We start from the raw sequence: 6,000 nt of genomic DNA on the forward strand, positions 1-6,000 counted from the left end.
TGGACTTCCTGTGGATAGCAAGGTTCACCTGTGTCTTAAGAGCAACCTCCCCTTTTCCTTCTTGCCCTGAACCTATCCTGAAATAGGAGAAAGTGAAACCATGGAGAAAAATAAATGCAAATACTCAAAATGTTCAGCTGCTTATTTATAAAATGTGGGAGACCAGACTGCAGCCGCATGGTGCCCCCAGGCCCCTCAGAAGGCGTCAGTGTTAGAAGACAGATGGGACATGCAGGACATCAATCATGAGTGTGTAAATTGCTGACTTTGGTTGCCTGAAGCAGTGACAGAAACCCTCCCCAAACATGTCACTTTGTCCTACCTGTCACAACCTCCCATCCCCACCAGTATCAATAGAAAGCATTGCATATTCAATATGCGACTGCAGTAATTTATTCTGGTCTGTTCCAAACTTTCTCTGTCACAAAGCAGTTTGTTTCAGGAGGGCCCTGGCCTCAATCACCTGTGTCACACCGCCACACACATGCCCAGGGTGCTGGGAGGACTCAACAAGCCCTTGTGTCCCTCCTTGTATCAGCAGACAGTTGCTACCGGCGGTCGTTGTTTCTAACCTGGGTACTAGACCCTGTGCCGTTATCGAAGGACTTGGGAATGCTACCCGTACTCACACAGCTGACTGTGTAGTTCCCTGCTCTCAGGTGCAGGGGGCATGACAGTTTTTTAAAAACCTAAACTCATAGTTTAGTTTGAAAGTCGGAAGCCACCATAGCACGTAACCCCTTGAGGACGTGTGGGTCAAATAAGTTTGCAAATATGTATATGTTTTGTTTGCTCTCTTATAGTTTGCATTGGGTGTGGGGGACAGGCTGTAAGCAGGCAGGGTCCTTATAGCCTAAGGCTTAGTTTTAAGACTAAGATTTTCCCACCCTTTTAATCCTAAAATCTTCTCAACACTAAGCTTTTCCCCACACCCTTGACTGTTGCATGATGTAGGCTGAAGCACTCTCAAGAAGAATCCCATTTATGCCTCAGATAAGTGGCTTTGTATCAGAGACTTCCTTATTTGTATATTGGCTTAAAGTTTTTTATTTCTACACTATAAAATGAAGCAGACCAGGGGCTCACTCTCTGGGTTCCAGAAATTAGCATTGCAGAGGAGAAGCAGCCAAGATGGCGGAGTGCTGAAGTTGAGAAGCCAGTTTGTGCAGAGAGAAGGAGATGGGGAACAGAGGTGAATAAGGCTGGTGAGGTTAGAAACCTTTGATTCTAGGAATACTCAGATAAGTCAGTGGCTTTGGGAGCCTTGAATGGAAAAGGGAAGTGTTTTCCCACTGTGTATTTCTCATCCGCTGAGTGCGAGCTAGGATTAAAGGTAATGGCCCATCAGTTCTTGGCTCCGTTGTTTCATTACTGTCTGTCCGAATCAAATGTGAACCTGCACGGGCCAGGCGGCTGTGATTGTGGCCGCGGCCACTGGCTTTACAGGACATTTTTTTAGTGTCCATATTTTTTCAGCGTGCTTCATGCCTGGACAACACAAAGTTGAGTTTTCTGCCAGTGGGACCAGCGGGACCGAATAGGGTTGCCATCTTCTCCCTGAGTCCCTGCTCCACCCTCTTTGGCCTCAGGACGTGGCCCCTTTTCCTGAAGGTCACCTGGGCATCTTGGGCTCCTCCAGAGGACTCCCTGGTTTCCAAGTTCAGTGTCTTCATCTTAAATAAAGAGCGTCCTGTCTCCCGTCACACTCGGCTCTGTGCTGTTACTGCCGGTTGTCACTGCCTGGCACCTCAGACCTTAAGAGCTGGTGGATTTAAGCACCTTCACCTTCCGCCAAGATGCTAATGTTTTGGCAACTGCATTTGTGAATACGTGGGTGTGCACATGCATGCAAGCACACACACATGTACAGAATGGATGTGTGTGCTGTTTTATTAACCCGATTTTTACCCTTGAACGTATGAAATCGTGGATGTTCTCCCGAGGCACTGTAAGGAGCCCAGCCAGCATCATGGAAACAGAGCCACGTGGTAACCCTCTGGATGGGCGGGCTGCAGTTTACCATCATTTATATATTCAATTCCCTGCTGGTGGACATTAAAGATTCTACTTTTTATTCTTGAAAATAAAAAAATACTGTGCATAGCCATGTTTCACATTCTTAGTGCCCGGTCCCCTTGCTGTTGTGGGAGGAGCTTTGGACGCCTTGGGAAGATTTGGATGCACATTTCTAAATCATAGGGTGTCGTCCTCCTGTTTGGCTTTGGTGAGTGGCCACAATCCCACTTTCTGCCCAAGCAGGGTCTTTACCTTGTCACAGATGTGCTTGTGGAGTTTCCATGAGAACTAGCTTCTCTACCTGAGCTTGTGTTTAGATTTTGGTCTAGACCTAGTCCCTGAACCAGCCTTCCCCCACCCTGTCCCTCCTTCCTCCAGGCCACACTCAGTGTTACGGAACGTATGGCCACTTGTCTCCAGGACGTGGGGCGTTGACGGTGACGACTGGGATGTCAGTGCATTCTTCTTTCCCAAACCCCAGGGATTGCCATATCCCTCCGCCCACACAGGCTGCCGCGCATGCTGTCTGCAGGTGTAAAAGAGACTGAGCTTTTATGGTGGTGATACAACGAGATTATACCATAGGCATGTTTGGGCGCTCCGTTCCTCTTCCCAGCACCCCTACATACTAATGAAAGAAAGGCCTTTTGAAAAATAGTGGGTTTATAGACTTCTAGGAAGAAGGCTTTAATATGACTCACTAGTTGAAGCAGAGATGCCCAGTTTAGATCAGAGTCTAACAATTCATGAATACATAGAATCTGGCAGATGGGAAAGTGGTGATGGGTCCAAGTGTGGGTTGGCTTAGGGTGGAGAGTGGAGAGTGGAGAGGAGGTCAAAGCAGGGGTAGGAGTTTCTGTTCCTGTGAAGCAAATCTCTAAGTCTTTTATTAAAAGCCACTATGGAGAAAGAACGGGTTTTGTAGAAGAACAGGGGTAAGGGACAATGACCTGTGGATTTTTAATAAACCTTTTATTAAAGGGGAGCCAGACTCAGTAGAACAATGATTCTAGAACCAAAATGTGACTTTCAGGTTCAAGAACACAGAGTTTAAGGGCAACCCATGTCCGATGTCCTCTCCTAAGGCTGTGTTTGTGACGGACCCGCGAGTTCTGTCCCTTCTCACTCACAGGCATCTTTCTCCCACTTTGTAAAGGAGAGGGACTGTTCTCAGGTTGCACTTTGGGGTGGATAGCAGATACCTGTGGAACGTTGTCATGCCAGTGGCCCAGGCCAGGCAGGTCCACACTGGATTTGGGCAGACGGTAAGGAAATTGCAGAGCCGAAAAGGATTTGGGCCATTCCATCTAATAAAGCCTCACAACAGCAGAAAAGCACACAGGGGAAACCGCTTCTCAGGCAAACAAACAGCAAAATGGCCCGTATACAGGCCGCACACACATGGCACAGCCACACTCTCCTGCACCAATCAGGCAGAGTGCTTGCAGCTGGTAACCCGGTGAGCCAGCCTAACACAGCTGCCGCACAGACGTCAGACAGACAGACTCAGGCATAATGTGCAGGAAGCAGCTGACTCTCTACGTACTGGGGTGGCGGCAGTAATCCCTTTACAAGCCAGAGGGCTTCAAATTTGCTTTCAATCAGTTTGAGGAGGGGCTTCGAGTGTCAGGTCATCAAAACTAGTTATTACTATCTCTGATTTTGGGCATGTAACCCAAGAGGTCAAGGAACTGAGTGGCTTTGTCAATATAAAGCTCCGTCCGTCAACTCACAGGAGGCTCTGTCTGTGAAGAGCTGTCTCGCGAGGACCAGCACACCCCCAGCCGTGTCGCGCATACTGGGAGGGGGGCAGCACTGGGGTTCACGGCGGGGCTGGTGCTCCCTGGAACTAGTGCCAGGGGACTTCTGCACAGGGTGAGAGCACCTCCCCGAGGTGAGGGAGGCGATCCTACGGCTGCACCGGGAGCCTGCTTAGGAGAGCCGTCTTCACCAGCACGTCCCAGATGCAGATAGAGAGGGAGGAGCCAGCTCCAGAGCCACAGGAGTGTCCTTCAGCCCTGGCAGCTGGGCAGCCGTGCAGGTATGACTGGCTTAGGGTCCCGGGACAGGTGCCACGGGGAGTCCTCCGGGGTGTTTTTGCTGGAGTCCCAGAGGGGATGAGAGAACGGTCAGGATCTACAGACAACGTCAAACTAGAACAAAATAGGCAAAGCTTTCCTGTGGAGGTCTTGTGGCTTTTTAACTTTTCATATATATTTGTATTTCCTCTTTCCTCATAGAAATTTCAACAACGACAAGTTCATTTTGCGTTTGTTCTTGGGGCAGTGGTAAAGCGGGCCAACCCCCTAGGCAGGCACTCAGCACCCCCACCGCCACACTTGGGGTGTGGCCACTCTGAGGGGACACGGGGCACGGTGTAGGGGACTTTCAGGAGAACATGGCAGCCGTGTGTAGATGGTGGGAGCCCCCCCATCTTGATCTGGGGGACGTTTCCACGTGGATTTCCTGCAGTTCTGGAAGATGCCAGCCCTTCCTCCAAGGAAAGCACGTGTGGCTCACAGTGCACGCCGACATCTTGTAGTGGACACGGGAGAGGGCAGTGAGATAGTCACGTTCCAGCGGGTGACTCAAGCCTGCGTGCCGGTGACAGGACACTGATATGCTGGGCCCCGCCTCAGACCCTCGGAATCAGAGTCCAAGGTGGGTGTAGGGGATCTGCACACCAGAGTTTAAAGAGTATTTTAATTTAAAAAGGAAAAGAAATGTTCTGCCAGACTATGGAAGCTCCAGTTTTTATTCACTTTATATGAGTAGCAGAGAGGCCCGAAGCTTTCTTGCAATCTTTCTAGCAGCCCAATGAACCGAGACATCAGCCTTCAGAAAGGTCAGGGATGAACTCAAATACTATATCTTGTCACTTTGAACTGTCTTATAACTGGGTTGGAAATGATTGAGTCTAATTCACCTTGGTAACTTGAAAAGCCACAGGGTTAGCCAGCATTGACTGAGCACCTGTTGTATAGAGAAGAGGTTGGGGACATAGTGTGGATAAGCTTAACTTCTGCCCCAGGGAGCTGACAGTCTGACAAAATATGTACAATGCCCCCATAGACACGAGCTGTCAGCACTTGTGTTCACTGGGGGCTGTAACCCTCCTGAGCATGTCCCTGAGGGGGTCAGTGGTGAGATCAGGGAAGCAAAGTATGACCTGACCTGAGGGTTTTCAAGGAATTGAAAATTCAGGCATTCACTGAAGTACACTTGCTTGAATTATTTTTGTGTATTTAAATTACAAAATTAAAAGTTCAAATTCAGTTTTTTTTTAATTATGTGAGCGGTGGAGAGGCAGAGATAGACTCCCGCATGCCCCCTGACGGTATCCACCAGGCAAGTCCTCTACTGGGCAATGCTCTGCCCATCTGGGGCTGTTCCTACATTGTTCAGCCACTGAGCTATTTTAGCACCTGTGATGGAGGCCATGGACCATCCTCTGCGCCTGGGGCCAGCTTTGCTTGAACCAATTGAGCCATGGCTGCAGGAGGGAAAGAGAGAGAGAGGGAGAGGGAGAGAGAGAGAGAGAGAGAGAGAGAGAGAGAGAAGGAGGAGGGGGATGAGTGGAGAAGCAGATGGTCACTTCTGTGTGTCCTGACCGGGAATTGAACCCGGAACTCCCACATGCCAGGCTGACGCACTACTATTCAGTTTTTTATATTAATGTAAAGTCAGTATATTAAAGTGAAGTGAACCCATTTGGCTATTGCATTAGCCTATTTCTTGTTCTTTCACCTGGAAAGTGACAGCTAGGCTGCCCCCTGTCTGGGAAGGGCTTGCCGGGCCTGGCCCCCACCCCCCATTTCACACACACACACACACACACATGCACGCGCACACACACACACACAGATGGCTGATGCACAGGTGTAAGGTGTGTATATTTAAATGGGCCGTGCAGTACTTATCCTGCAGCAGTCTTCTGTGTTCTGCTTCCTGTACATCATGGTTTGTTCTTGTGTCATCAAGCAT

Source organism: Saccopteryx bilineata, chromosome 2, assembly GCF_036850765.1.
Source record: "Saccopteryx bilineata isolate mSacBil1 chromosome 2, mSacBil1_pri_phased_curated, whole genome shotgun sequence".
NCBI lineage: Eukaryota > Metazoa > Chordata > Mammalia > Chiroptera > Emballonuridae > Saccopteryx > Saccopteryx bilineata.